A 15501-nucleotide genomic window follows, 5' to 3' on the forward strand; every position below is an offset into this window, starting at 1 on the left:
GTCAGTCGGCACCAGCGCGCTGACACTGTCGTCATCACGACTGGTCGGACCAGTGTGCCAGTGTCAGTCGGCACCAGCGGGCTGACACTGTCGTCATCGCGACTGGTCGGACCAGTGTGCCAGTGTCAGTCGGCACCAGCGAGCTGACACTGTCGTCATCGCGACTGGTCGGACCAGTGTGCCAGTGCCAGTCGGCACCAGCGCGCTGACACTGCCATCATCGCGACTGGTCGGACCAGTGTGCCAGAGTCAGTCGGCACCAGCGAGCTGACACTGTCGTCATCGCGACTGGTCGGACCAGTGTGCCAGTGTCAGTCGGCACCAGCGCGCTGACACTGTCGTCATCACGACTGGTCGGACCATGTGTCGGACATGTTGTCAGCCATTGTCACCTGCCACCGGCGAGCTGACACTGTCGTCATCGCGACTGGTCGGACCAGTGTGCCAGTGTCAGTCGGCACCAGCGAGCTGACACTGTCGTCATCGCGACTGGTCGGACCAGTGTGCCAGTGTCAGTCGGCACCAGCGAGCTGGTGGCCGTCTGGTCTGTCGGACAGGAGCTGAAGTCTTTTCACGTCGCTGATGCCCGTATACGGCCGGCCCGGCTGCCGCGCCGTCGGTCCAGCGCCCGCTCTATATGCGCCGGGCCATGCTAAACAGAGGTGCCGACGCGCGGATCAGTCGACCCGGCCGCATCAGCATGTAATGAAACGCTGATCTGCCTGGCCTTACGGCGGCGGCTGGCGGTGGCGGCGGAGGCGGCGGCGGTCGGACGGTCGGTCGGCGACAGCGCTCCCCGACTGGCAATTGCCGGACCATGGGAGGCAGTGCAGGCGGCAGGGACAGCGAGCAGGGGAGGCGGCGTAGGCAGTAGGGACGGGGAGCACGGGATGGAGGACCGCCGGCAACGGCAGGCGAGCATGGCCTTGAGCACCGTTGGCGTCACTAGCGAAGTTGATTGATTCACGATCTTGCCCCAAATGGCCATCCGTGCTGAGGATGTCAGTTATCTGTTCTACCGAGCCCACGGACGCGCCGTCTCTGAACCGACCAGTATATTCCACCATGAGGCAGTTTAACCATTTACATTCCGGATTCCTTCAGGCCTGTAAGGGTCTGAAGGTCACGGCCTGCGCCTGTTAGTGAATGCATTACCGCATGCATACCGAAATGCATTACCGCACTGAATGACGGGCGGCACCCACCTTCGGTGACTGTGTGGAACCATGGTAATGGTCCGCGCTGTGTGCCATGAGGTGGAAGCGCGGAGTCGGTCCTCCTCTTTGACTCTCGGGGCGTGTGAGCTCTGCCTCTGGTGTTCGGCCTGTCTGGTGAGTGGGCCGCCGTCATGCGACGCGACACGTCGTGGCTTCGAGCAGGTGGACCTCCTGCCAGCGTGCACACAACGCCCTCACGACACGACCGCGCCCGGCCGTCAGGATGTCTCCAGCTGCGACATCGCCCGGCCGTGTGCATTCCCCGGAATGTGTGGCATCGGCTCGGGGTGGGTGGGCCGCGGGCGCCCACTCGCACTGATGAAATTCTCCCACGCGACGGCGTCTTGACGGTGGCCGGCCGGCGTCCGTTCCGACCGCATTGTTCACTGCTTCGCCACCGCGGATCCGGTCGTAAAATCAATAGATCTGAGCGAGGCCAAGTGCAGGCCAGCAGTTTCAACTTGGTTTATGGACGCAGCGGCTGTTTCCTTGCCTACTAACCAGCTGTCACGACACGGCATGAATCAGTGGCCCTTCACCAGCACTCTGCGTGTGTTTGCCGAGAGCAGCGGGTTTGCTGTTTGCGCCCGCCGTGGAGGGTAGTGTTTGGGGAGCAGTTACCGAGGAAAAAATCAGCAGTCACCTCAGAGTACCGAGACGAAGAGTCAACTCAGTAAAACAGAATGACATTGTCTATCGCTGTCGGCGGGGAGCATCGTCAGGCAATCTCTGTCCTCGTGCGATGGCCGTTACACTTGTGCAGGGTCTTTGGTACGTCGAGTGGAAAATCGCTGCTCTGTGCTGTGATAAGACAGGGAGAACATAAACCGTGGTTAAACGATTCGTATCCCCATACACGCAGCGAAGGCATTCTACTATAAGGCAGTCGACATTGCTGGGGTAATTACCGAGATGCACTCATCCGGTTTGCGCAAAGCAGATCAGGGGAAACCGTCTACATGACTGATCTTCGCCGAAGACTGTGATTTGTCATCGGGGTCTCCGTGCGCGCATGGCATTCATCCCCAGAGGTGCCGTATGGCATTCATCCCCGGAGATGCCGCGTGGCATTCATCCACAGAGGTGCCGCATGGCATTCATCCCCAGAGGTGCCGTGTGGCATTCATCCCCAGAGGTGCCGCATGGCATTCATCCCCAGAGGTGCCGCATGGCATTCATCCTCAGAGGTGCCGCATGGCATTCATCCCCAGAGGTGCCGTGTGGCATTCATCCCAGAGGTGCCGCGTGGCATTCATCCCCAGAGGTGCGTGTGGCATTCATCCCCAGAGGTGCCGCGTGGCATTCATCCCCAGAGGTGCCGCGTGGCATCATCCCCAGAGGTGCCGTTTGGCATTCATCCCCAGAGGTGCCGCTTGGCATTCATCCCCAGAGGTGCCGTTTGGCATTCATCCCCAGAGGTGCCGCGTGGCTTCATCCCCAGAGGTGCCGCGTGGCATTCATCCCCAGAGGTGCCGCGTGGCATTCATCCCCAGAGGTGCCGTGGCATTCATCCCCAGAGGTGCCGCGTGGCATTCATCCCCAGAGGTGCCGCGTGGCATTCATCCCCAGAGGTGCCGGTGGCATTCATCCCCAGAGGTGCCGCATGGCATTCATCCCCAGAGGTGACCGCATGGCATTCATCACAGAGGTGCCGCATGACATTCATCCCCAGAGTTGCAGAGTGGAATTTATCCCCCCAGAGGTGCCGCGTGGCATTCATCCCCAGAGGTACCGCATGGCATTCATTCACGAGGTGCCGCATGACATTCATCCCCAGAGGTTGCGCGTGGCATTTATCCCCAGAGGTGCCGCGTGGCATTCATCCCAGAGGTGCCGCGTGGCATTCATCCCCAGATGTGCCGCATGGCATTCATCCCCAGGGGTGCCGCGTGGCATTCATCCCCAGAGGTGCCGCGTGGCATTCATCCCCCAGAGGTGCGTGTGGCATTCATCCCCAGAGGTGCCGCGTGGCATTCATCCCAGAGGTGCCGCATGGCATTCATCCCCAGAGGTGCCGCCTGGCCGCGGCGGCGGGACCGCGCCGCCGCTGCCGCGTCCTCGGCCCCGCTGGCCCGTAACACCGCACCTCGGCTGACGCGCCCTCTGCTCGGTCTGTCACCGCCGTGACCGTCGCCGCCGACAGACGCCGGCCAGCCTCCGAGTGGTAATGAGGCGACCCGGAGCCGCCGACAGCCGGCCGGCCGTTCGCGCCCCGGCGCCGTCCGGCGGGGGCCGACGCCTCTCTGGGTGGCGTGACGCTCCTGGTCGGGTGCGGCGTTCCCCGCGGCGGCCGCGACCCAGCGGCAGCGCGCAGCGCCCCGGCGGTCGCCGCTCGATCCGCCTCCTCCTGCGGCGTGCGGCTCCAGTCGCGCCATTACTGCCGCAGCCGCCGCGTCCCGGGGCCCGGCCGGAATGTATTATCACATTTGCCGGCTGGCTGACGCTCGGACTCGCCTCGTGTCGCGGTCTCATCAGGATTGTTCCTCCTGGAGATTTAGCAGGCCGGCGAAACCGCTATCTTGACAGAGGTGTCGAGATGCTGCGCAGATTGTGAGGGTGCGTGGCATGGAATGAAATTATACGAGAGTCAAAGGACCACTGTTTTTTTGGTGCTGGCAATCTTTGTAGAGAGATTTGGGCATCATTAGGCGCCTCGAAGTAGTATCCGATGCATTTCTGTCAATGTGCTTAGCCCAATTATCGGAACCAAAGAAGGTGAGATGTGACAGAGTTTCGCATTTTACATAATCGCGAATCGAGTTCAATGTGGTTTCGCCAGGATGTTGCTTATAATAACTGTTTCGCTAGCACCGGTCGTTTTAGGTGAAGTGATGTATCGGCAGAGTCAGCCTGCTGTGATGACCACGACCAGGCAAACGTAGTAGCTTTTCACGATATCTCACAATATTTGGAGATGCAAAACGATATCTCTCTCTCTTTCTCATCGCGCCACCCGCTTAAGAGAGGAGGGCTTCTCTCTCTCTCTACAGATGAGTGCCTCTCTCTTCTCTCCTCTCTCGAGAGGAAAGCCTCTCTCTCTCAGTCGATCTACTCTCTCGCCGTACTGGCTCTCTCTCGATCTCTCTCTCTCTCTCTCTCTCTCTCTCTCTCGCCTCTCCCCTCTTTTTCCCTCTCTCTCTTTTCCTCTCTCTCTCTCTTTCTCTCTTTCTCTCTCTCCCCCTCTCTCTCTCTCTCCCTTCCTCTCTCCCCCTCTCTTTCTCTCTGTCTTTCTCTCTCTTCACTTATATATGCGCTGGAGAGTAGGATGCCTTCAACGCTGAAAGATATGCTGGGACTGGGTCGTAATCATTCCTCGTCACTGTTCCGTTCTCGCTCATCTTTGCCCTGCGCTGTCAGTGACGCTTCTCTTCCGGTGCCACCTTAATAAGCCGAACCACGGCGACGTACTCCCTTCGATGTGAAACATGGGGATACCCACGTCTCTGGTTGTGATCAAAAACCACGCTGTCAGTTGTATGGGAGACAAAACAGACTTTTGCATGTCCAGATCGCCTCCCGTCTTCGACTTACAGTGCAGTTATAAGCTAGAGGTGTCTCAGAGAGAGACGTATTCTTCTTTTCCCACTGTTGGAGTCCGTCGGGGACGTGACCCGGAGGCGACCCGGGTCACGTCGCGCGTACTGCGCTGCAAATACGTGTGACGAGAAGCGTGTCGGGTGGCGCTAGATAAAGCCATTTAGGAAGGGCACGCCTCTAATCTGAATGGAGCGTGCGAGTGCGACATAAAGAAGTACATTCCATTGATTGTGGTCCTATATACATTTTCTGGCAGCGAGCTGGCGAGATAAGCTCTTGTTGACGTCGGCACAGTGGGAACGGTCAATGTTACGCCGACAAACTAAGCATAGTTGTTTGTTTAGCCATGACTGAAGCTGACTCTGTTCGGATACTTCAGCCCGGTCACTTCCGTCAGTCCGCAGCGCATCGTCCTGCCATTTCAGTCTTGTCATGTCCGTTATGTGCCATTGTATTGGATTTGCCATTATATCGTATTAGACAGATCATATCATTTGTATCATATGGCTCAGCTTAATGTCTAAGTTAAGGTCAGATTCAGCTATCAGCTGTGGGCATGTTGCGATGCAGGGATTCACTCAAACATTTTTTTCTGTACGTTGGGAGAGGTGCTACTTACAACCAGGGCAGATTTCTGCTCGGCTGTGATTCTGGGCGGGCTGTTCCACTGAGTCACCATACTGAGTCATACCTTATCTACATACTATATCATACTATATCTATATACTATATCTATGTCATACTATATCTATATCACCATACTTTTAGCTAAGTCAGGATGGAGTCGAATCATACTGCAGTATATGCATGTTCAACACAGGAGCTCTGCTGTACTCAGCCTGCAAACTGCACAAAATCCATGTGCGAATACAAAAGTGATATATGTGGACACACACCCTCACACACCTCACAGACAACCCTCACACAACACACACACACACACCAACACACCCTCACACACACACACACACCACACACCACCCACACACAACCACACACACACACAACACACACACACACACACACACACACACACACACACACACACACGCACACACACGCACACACACACACACACACATATATATATATATATATATATATATATATTTATATTTATATATATATATATATATATATATATATATATAAAGATCATATATATTTATAACATTTTTTTGCGAATGTCTGAAAACTACATGTACGCAGCACTTCTATCGCCCCCCTTCGTGCTGCGTTGCCTCGCAACTCAAGTGGCTGGCCGGCAGTCTGCCTGCTGTATTGCGCGGTCCAGATCCTCATTCCTCATCATCCCATTTGAAAGCGGTTCCCATTTAATCACCGTTCACAATTGCCCTTTTCTCTAACTCAATGCTCACTCCTTATTGCACGACAATGAAGCTTGTATAGCATGTTTTATGTATGCTGATATTGATTATAACATCGTGGGTATCGTTAACAGGTGTCCAACTACTTCAGGTGTATGCTGGTCAGTGTTAAATGCGATATATTAAAACAGTGCGTTAAAAAGGAAGCAAATTGTGTCAGCTTCCGTGAGATCTCTCAAACTGGGTACAGTCATTTATAGTCATTCAAGATCGCAGTCGTGTTCGTCAGAGGCAACTCGGTTTCTTTTAAGATCGCCAGGGTCAGGTGTGGAGTCGGCTCGTGTAAAGGTCAGCGGGGCCAGACCAGAATGAGCGCTCCGTACAGCGAATTGGGGCCAGCGTCGGCAGCCCACCTGGAGTCGAACAGTCTGTGAAGTATCAGATGAACCATTACCACAGCAGTGACAATGGCTTATTTGATACTTGCACGGTGTTTTAAGCCCAAAATCATGAAACATCAGCTAAGCTCTGAGGTGTACGGGATTTTGATTACACGCTTTATGTAGATAGACGGTTGTATTCTTATTCAAATTAGCCGCTCTTGTCCAAAGTCAGGCTCAAGTCATTGAACGCAATTGCAGCAGCATGTTGATTTAAGGTTTCGTGCGGGAAAGGCAAGCTGAGATAGCGTATATTTACAATGAACATCCGCGCACGTTAAACTTATCATCTTTATCAAACCAGGCCAGTAGAAGGACGCAACCAAAATGCTTCCATGAGCACAGCAGGGAGCCTAAATTCAAAGGCCGGCTTCGACGTGACGTCAAAGGGAGCGGCACTACCCAAGATAGCATCGGTGACTCATCGTCCAATCCGACTTTGATGTGGCTTCTCATTATCATACAGAGCACCTGTTCGCTGCCAGCGGTCTACAGCCACGCTTAAAACAGCACAACAAGCCACAGCGCTTATGTGTGGCAAGGGCTTCGCCGTTACAAATTAGGACTTTGCTGTGCCCTATTATGTTTCTTGAAGAATGTTGATCAATCCCGCGAGTACCTCAAACCATCCATTATCGCCAAGTCTGCGAGCTGATGGGCACCAACAGTGACCTGACTATTCCCTCACAGCGTTGCAGACGTGTGTCTCACCATAACGCCAGAGCAATAACGTTGATGGGGCCCGCCCTCACCGCCATATCTACTCGTTTCAGAGCAAGAGCACCAACAATGACCTGACGTTCGAGGAGGGCGGCGCAGCGGCGCCGTTGCCCGAGCCGCTGCCGGTCGCCGCCGCCCGCACGTCGCTCCTCGCGCGCCACAAACGCCAGATCTGGAACGTCTTCAACGGCGGCGAAGACGACTACCACTACGAAGACTATGAAGACTACGGCGATGAGGAGGAGGAGGAGGGCGTGCCGTCGGGTGACGCCTTGCTGCCGGACCGGGCACTGCCCCCCGACGACGAGGACCTCGTGACGGAGGGCTCGGGGCCGCTCGACGGCATCACTGGAGTCGGGCCGCGCATAGGGACCACGCCGGCGCTGCCCACCACGCCGCCGGGACTCGGTAAGCTCCTGCCGTCGGACAGCTTGCGGCGGGCGGGCGGGCCGGGGTCGGCGCGAGGGCGGTGTCCGGGTATGGGGCCGAGGGGTGGTGCGAGGGTGGTGTCCGGGTATGGGGCCTAGGGGCGGCGCGAGGGCTGTGTCCCGGTATGCGGCCCAGGGGCGGCGCGAGTGCGGTGTCCCGGTATGGGGCCTAGGGGCGGCGCGAGGGCGGTGTCCCGGTATGCGGCCTAGGGTCGGTACGGGGGCGGTGTCCCGGTTTGGGCCTTAGGAGCGGCGTGAGGGTGGTGTCCCTATATGGGGCCTAGGGGCGGCGCGAGGGCGGTGTCCCGGTTTGGGCCCTAGAAGCGGCGTGAGGGCGGTGTCCCTATATGGGGTCCAGGGGCGGCGCGAGGGCGGTGTCCCGGTTTAGGCCCTAGGAGCGGCGTGAGGGTGGTGTCCCTATATGGGGCCTAGGGGCGGCGCGAGGGCGGTGTCCTGGTTTGGGCCCTAGAAGCGGCGTGAGGGCGTGTCCAGGGGGGGGCGCGAGGGCGGTGTCCTGGTTTGGGCCCTAGAAGCGGCGTGAGGGCGGTGTCCCTATATGGGGCCTGTGGGCGACGCGAGGGCGGTGTCCAGGCATGGGCCCAGGGGCGGCGCGAGGGCAGTGTCCAGGCATGGGGCCTAGGGGCGGCATGAGGATGGTGTCCGGGTGTGGGGCCTAGGGGGCGGCATGAGGATGGTGTCCAGGTGTGGGGCCTAGGGGCGGCATGAGGACGGTGTCCGGGTGTGGGGCCTGGGGGCGGCATGAGGATGGTGTCCAGGTGTGGGGCCTGGGGGCGGCATGAGGACGGTGTCCGGGTGTGGGGCCTGGGGGCGGCGCGAGGGCAGTGTCCGGGCGTGACCAAAGGCGCCGACGCGCTGCGGATGGGTCGTCAACTCCAGCCGTCGTATGCCATGCGATAAACAGCCCACGGATGTTTCGATTTAAGCCTGTCGCTGCAAACCTGCATCTTCGGATTCTCCTGGCCTGTGTGGAGGTCGAAGACGACCACTGAACACCACTACCGGAGCTAGTCCGACGCACCCGCTGCTTTCCACATGGCGGCCATTCATTCGATTTGTCTCTCAAAGCGTAATGGTCGCACTCACAAACGTCACGCTCGTCGGTAGCTCATTATAACCCGGCCACCCTCCAGACCACCAGAGTATGGTTATTCACGCTCCAGACCATCCTGAACTCTGCCGGCTCCCTGGCGCGTGCGTACCACGAGCCGCCCTCCTTTTGTGTCACGCACGAGCCGCCCGATCAGTGGACGTCTGTCGTGACCTCCCGCGTTGGTGCGACTCACTACGCGCGGGAGCGCTCCAGACCAGTGAGGTCACCCTGCTACCGCGCGGATAAGAGGCTCGGTGGACGGCCGGCGCGCTCCATACAGTCGTGACGACATGCTGTCATAGATTAACATACTCGTGCTCGGTGATAGCGTGTCACAGAGATACATCCTCCAGCACCAGAATCTTCGTTTGAAACATTTTTGGACACGCGCACAGATAAGCTAGCAATGCAGCTACCACTATGGAAAAAGCATGTCAAGAGTTTATTAGTGTTCACAACACGCTTGATTAGTAAGGATACAATTGGGCGGGCCGCGCGGCGTGGCACGCTGGCTCCGGTTGTAACCTGAAACTTGTTGCCTATGATGTGGCGTGACTTGCAGCGTCAAAGTTTGCAACAACGGCGAAATTGACCAACGCGGGGGGAGGGGAGGGGGGTGGGGGTGGGGGGTCTGCAAGGGTGAGCAGTCATTTCAGGCCACTGGGACGAAAGGGTCTGTAGGTGAGCTGCAAGAGTGCAAAGGTGTCGGCAGCACTCTTCGAGGGGAGAGGTCTGCAAAGGTAGTCCGAGATGCATTGGCGAATGTCTGCAGGAAATGCAAAGCATCCTCTGTACATCCACTGGGATAGTACTGAACGGACCTTTATCTGACGCAACGAGTGCAGGAGCGGTACGGTGGCTGCTAGGACGGCGCGGGCACCACATTAAGTGATGCGACGCGGGTATGTCACAGTGACAGTGTGGGGGCGTTGCGATGTCTGTCGGGACAGTGCGGGGGCGGCAAACTGTCTACCGGGACTCTGTGGGGGCGTACAGCCGGCCAGCCGGTCCCAGACCGATGTGACCCATGCGTGGAAGCCGGCGGCCCGTGCAGCCGGCGACGGCGCCGCCCGAGCGCCTCTGACTCACTGGCGCACCGCATGCCAGCCGTCTGCCGCCGGCGGCGCAGACATGAGCTGACCTGGCCGCTGCGGGCGCGGCCGCCGCCGGCCCTCTCCGGTCGAGAGGGGGGGGGGGGGGCGAGCCCAGTGACACCTCTCCAAACAGCGGTTCACGTATGCTCACGTGCTAGGTGAACGGGCTTGTAACCGGGGAAGTGGGACATGCGGACGGAGTTGAAGTTTTGCTGCGGTGCAGACGAACGGTGCTGTGCTCCAGACATTACATTTCAATTCAAATTTCATTTATTAGCGTTCGAGGTGAAACCGGGCGTCAATCTCTGCTGAGAGTACCGATAAACAAGCAGCCAACAAGGCAACGCAGATGTTCGGTCTGCGCCTGCAAGGCGGCGTCAATTAGCTCCTCCCGTCAGCTCATCCGTTGTGAAAAGTACGGCACACTCACCAGTCCATGCTGTATGGGCTGGCCATTGTTCGTCGGTGTGACTGGCGGTGCAGCCCTAAGCGGGACGGTGTAGACCGATCATAACCGGGTCCCAAAGGGAGCAAGAGGCACGAAACGGGACCAAGCGGGTAGTTTCTGTGAAAGGAATCTTCCAATGTCCAGTGTATCTCCTTGGGATCTGGCTGCTGACCGTACAGGTCAGGTCAACTTAAACGTTCGGGAACGCAAAACTGAAACCTTGCGCTTTTCCGGAGTAAGGACGACTCGCTTACGAGGCAAACGAGTATAAACTCTTGCTCTGATCCGGTAGCGTCGAACCGACCTCACGTAAAAGGAATTTGTCAGGTCACTGACCTTGTTTACCTTGAAAAGTTCAGCGATTAATCAGGAGTGACCTGTGCTCTTGTAGTTCACTGTTATATACCCTTTCACGCTGAAGGATGCCATTCACTGACAATAAACGGCGACAAGAGACATCTGTGTCATAAAGATAGCTACGTACCCACTCAGAGATAAAAACATACCTTAGTAACTATGGATTACCTTGGTTCACTATTTGCCTTGTGCGAAATATTCCTTATTAATGTATCATCGGCTACTGAAAGCTTCACGGCGACCGTTAATAGATTTTTCGTGATCTCAGAAATATTGCTCAGTACTACTAACCACCACTCACCTGTTGATAGTTCAGTTATGTTAATGATTGTGATTTCCTCGTATGGTTATTATGTGATGATTCTGTGTCTTTTCAGTTGGGGTTCCTAAACTGGCCTAAGCACACCGATGTGGCAAATTGTTCATCGCAAAAATCTTACTAGAAGCTGTGTTCTATCAATCTTTATCATCTAACTTTCTGGCAATCAGCCTGAATCCCAGGGCAATGAGAGCAACTTGCAGCCTCAAAATCATTTCATGCCTTAGAAATGTAACGTCGGAAAATAAGTTTTGGAACACAATCATAAACATAACCAAAGTCTTTAATATCAAGAGAACATACATACATACCCACCAGCCTGCTAAGCATGTCTTTGAGCTCAGATTAAAACAAAGTTTTGAATTAGTTGTAGCGTTGCCTTTACTTGTTTGGATTCTGATGGAGTTAATAAAATTAGGTCTGCTCATGTAACGAACAAATGCTGCCTGAACACTGGACCAAAGGTGGTTCAACTTGGGATCTTGTACAGGATATGGGAAATCTTATGTAATGCTGCGCTGATTTAAAGGGGTCCCACCCCCACTGTTCCCCTGGATAACCCGCCACAGCTGGACCATCCATATCTTGCAAAGGGGGAGGGGATCAATTTGGCGGCCCTGAGCTGAGCAGCAGGGCAGGTCGGCTACTGGTAACACCAGAAGTATGTACCCCCACCGGTGCACGTGCGGGCGTGAGTCAGTGGCCAGAGTACTCCGACCACTCGCAGTGATGGCCGCACCACACTTGATCTGCTGCAAACGCTGACTAGTGAGACAACAAATGCATATTGCAGCTGACGGCCGCGCGTGGCAGGAACACATCTTGTTGGGCCGGCTGCCAAAGGAAACAGTGTCTCGGCATGAACGAAACTCCTGGAATGTAGCAAACCGCCCGTCCGATAGATGAGTTAGTACGTCGCGTGTGCGCATGCATTATGCATACATGACTTACAGCCCGTCGTATTATATCATTGATATTAGATGGATAGTTCACGGGGCATTTTAAAAGACGTTTTAGATGCAATATTTTACGTAGCGCAATGCGCGTACTTCACAAACGTTAGGAGAAATTGAAGCACGCTAATCAAACTTGGCGGACTAAGAGAGCAAAGTACCAGTGTCACGGAAAGCGCACTTGTACGGACGTCCTCGTCTGGCTTACGAGGGCGACAGTCCGGAGGACCCTTCCGTCCATAGTTGTACGGGCGTCCTCGTCTGGCTTACGAGGGCGACAGTCCGGAGAACCCTTCCGTCCATAGCTGCTGATCAAAGATTTGGAAGCCTTCCCACGCCGCGACTAAGCTCTGGAGCAGCAGCAGTAGTATGCTCAGCTCCTTGCTTGCTCCGCACAGAACGTCAGCTGGCGAGTCAGCTGTTCAGCTGACCTCTGACCAGTGAAGGTCAGTCAAGTATTTCATGTGACGCCAGTGGCCCTACCTAGTTATCCTAAGCTTCAGCTCAGGTAGTTACCTTCCCCTCTTCCAGACGTCAGGCAACATATCACTTTTTGAATTTGATGCAGGAAGCATGCTTTGTCGTGAGCTGTTTGATTTATTCGCATTTATTTAAATCATTTATTAGATGGGTCGGAAAGAAACACCAACTTGAATAGTGTTGTCTTCCCCAGAAACTAGCTCCACGCGTGGCTTAGCATCTTTTTCGCGCATATTAGGCGCGCAGTTATTGGCATTCAGACACCCTCAATCCCCAAACGTCTTTACATGCTACTGCGTAAGTTTTGCGGATGAATTCCAGACCAAATATGTGTCGCGCTAATTCGCAAATGGCTAAACACGTCGTCACTAGTTAACTGTCAATATTGAACGCAGAGAAGCATGCAGTTGTTTTAAGGCAAGACAGCGAGTTTCAACAGATAGTTTATATGTCACTACTCCCCAAGATTGAGTCTGGCGATTGCGGGCAATGGCAATTTCACCAGCGCCGTAGACGCCATTTTCAAGACGGGATGAAACCATAGCTGAATGTGGCGATGTAAAGTTTTGCAGCGCCCGCCTGGCGGCTTACTTCCAGCTGAGAAAGGAAGAATACAAATGACTTGTTTATTCCTCAACTTGGCTTCATTAATCCTGGTGGACTTATCTGGAATGGTTTTGATCTTCCTCAAACTTTTCCTATAAATTTTGTAAATTCGTTGGAAAGCTTACGGCAAATCTATTCTAATGCGCAAAACTTGGCGGAGACGTGGAATTTGTGGCATGTTGAGCTGACACTAGGGAAAGCTCGTCATGAGCAGCGTTGTGGCGTGGAATTTGTGGCATGTTGAGCTGACACTAGGGAAAGCTTGTCATGAGCAGCGTTGTGCGTTGCACGGTAGATCCGTCAGAGCTAAGCGGGGTAAAATATTAGCAATGCTTCGAGTTTCAAAAATATTAGAAATAGGCTCGCGGAGCATACACTTGCCTGGTAATGTTAGGCAGGTAGAAACACATTGTGATTTTCTTGTGAACTGCACGGGAAACAAACCTTTGTTCGCATCTGCCGACCTATAAGGTCAGCACAGCATTGTAATTCGCACGGCATCGCTTCGAAGAAGCTGCTAACTCTCATAACAATTCTGCCATTTACAAAATTACAGATGTACTAGAAGGATGCTTCACAATAACAGGCATGCGAGAGACAGTTTCGCAGCCAACAGTATGGAACCGCTTTAGCCTTTAGATAAAGGTATCAAATAAACTGTCGGATAAACAAATTGTCAGACATTGTCTACCTGTCTACTAACTACCAGGCGTTGGCGGTCTTGACACTTGGAGTGTCTGGCAGCGCCTTGGCCTTCTCATAAGGTATCGTAAATGCCTTTGGTAGTGTAAATCGCGAAGGAGATAGTAAAGCAGGACAAGTAAAACATATCATAGATATTTCCTAACAGCTCGTGGACACTATGACAAAACCTTACCGGTAGAAATGCGCATCCTGTTTTGAATATGTATATGCTAACACGGGATCGTAGGGTGTGCATGTATATTAGCCATCCTGAATGGCAGGGACAAACCTGGCGATCGCGGTGCCTCGGGGGGTAAGGTACAATGGTGAGACGCAATGTGGACTTGGGCAGCATCGCATTCTCCTGTCAACACGGATGTGATCACACGTAATCTGTTTAAATAACAATAGTGCTCTTCACCCATGAGGCCAGTCGTCCTTCATCACTCATCTGTCTCCTGATAGCGCATTGTTGACGACAGACCGACAACAAGTGAGTGTTAGCGCGAACGCTCAGCGACGTATTTTCCATGAGCGTGTTTCACCAGCTGCGTGCAGGACGGGTGACACCTACCTTTCTTGTCACTCTCACCAGGCCGGCCAGCTAAAGGCTGGTCATTAACGCTTCCCGGTAGCGCGAGGTCGTGTTAAGAGTTTGCGCCCTTAGATGGCAGGCGCGCACGTACACCTACCGGGTTTAGTAGCAGTGAATGTGACTACAGGGAGCAACCGATGCTCACCTCTGGACTAGTTATCCTTGACAATGGAGCATTTACAGACAGCTTCAGATGCGATTCTCCTCACAGTAATCCTTCGTCTTCGTATTCCTGGTTATTGCAGACGCTTGGACAGAACCCTTGTTAACAGCTTCGGTGTGCAACTGTAAACTTTCCGGGAATATGGAACGAGTGGAAAATGTTTTGTAAAACGTTCCTCCGATCTGAAAAGCGAGAACAGCCGTCTTAAAGTTTTCTGCCGAAAAGTTTGATGAAATCTGACACTGATCTAAACAGTTTTGACGACTGGCCCGATGCGAACGCAAAAACCCATACTTCAGCCAGTTCGAAAAAGTCAACGCCGCCACACACGTCGAACTGCGACGCTGGCGCTCTCCGCCCCCCCCCCCCCCCCCCCCCGTCCCCCGCACCCCCTCCCACGTTGCCGCCCCTTTAGCAGCTTCTCCGTGAGCTATCAGCCCTTCGTGAGCGCCCGGGTTCCCTGTTCCAGTGTACTACCGCCTGACCCTGACCCTGGGCGAGGCTTGCGAGCCAGTGGAGCACGCGGCCTTCCTGGCGGACGCCGTTCAGGAGCTGTACGACACCACACCTGGCCGCCAGGTGGCAACAGTCATCCAGGCCAGGTATGCACGTCATCCAAGGGAGAGGAATAAGCCTGTGCCGTCATTCAGGTAGGAGTCGACGTGGACGACAGGGTGCGAGCGTGTGCTGTCGTCCTGGCACCACCCGTCTTTTAGCTATGGAGGATTGTGTATGCTGCCGTTCGGGAGCGAGCCACCATCCAGGAACGAGGCGCGCACGTGTGTTGTCTCCCGTCATGCAAGGTAAGCACAGGCATCAAGGCACGGGGTATGGGGCATACCTACGTGTTGGGGCGTGTGCCGCCATTCAGGTAGGGATCGGCATCCAGACACTTAGTTACCTACGTTTGTGCACGTGTCATACGTGCCATCCATTCACGGAGTGCACATTTGTGTCGTCGCCTGCCATTCAGGTGCACACATGCTCCCATCCGGGTGCGGAGTGAGAGTGTTTTTAAACT

At 54.8% G+C, this 15501-nt stretch overlaps 1 protein-coding gene across 10 annotated transcripts in view; it reads left to right on the plus strand.

Moving 5' to 3' along the window:
• The first annotated feature begins 7298 nt into the window (after positions 1-7298).
• trol (terribly reduced optic lobes) overlaps positions 7299-15501 on the plus strand; it is a 113130-nt gene continuing 104927 nt past the window's right edge. For all 10 annotated transcript variants that reach the window (XM_037219830.1, XM_037219835.1, XM_037219831.1 and 7 more), the window contains exons 1-2: positions 7299-7650; positions 14950-15082. The gene's annotated coding sequence lies outside the window, so the exon portion shown is untranslated. The remainder of the gene's footprint in view (positions 7651-14949; positions 15083-15501) is intronic.

This window comes from Pollicipes pollicipes, unplaced genomic scaffold, assembly GCF_011947565.3.
Source record: "Pollicipes pollicipes isolate AB1234 unplaced genomic scaffold, Ppol_2.1 Scaffold_4295;HRSCAF=5057_pilon_pilon_pilon, whole genome shotgun sequence".
Lineage (NCBI taxonomy): Eukaryota > Metazoa > Arthropoda > Thecostraca > Pollicipedomorpha > Pollicipedidae > Pollicipes > Pollicipes pollicipes.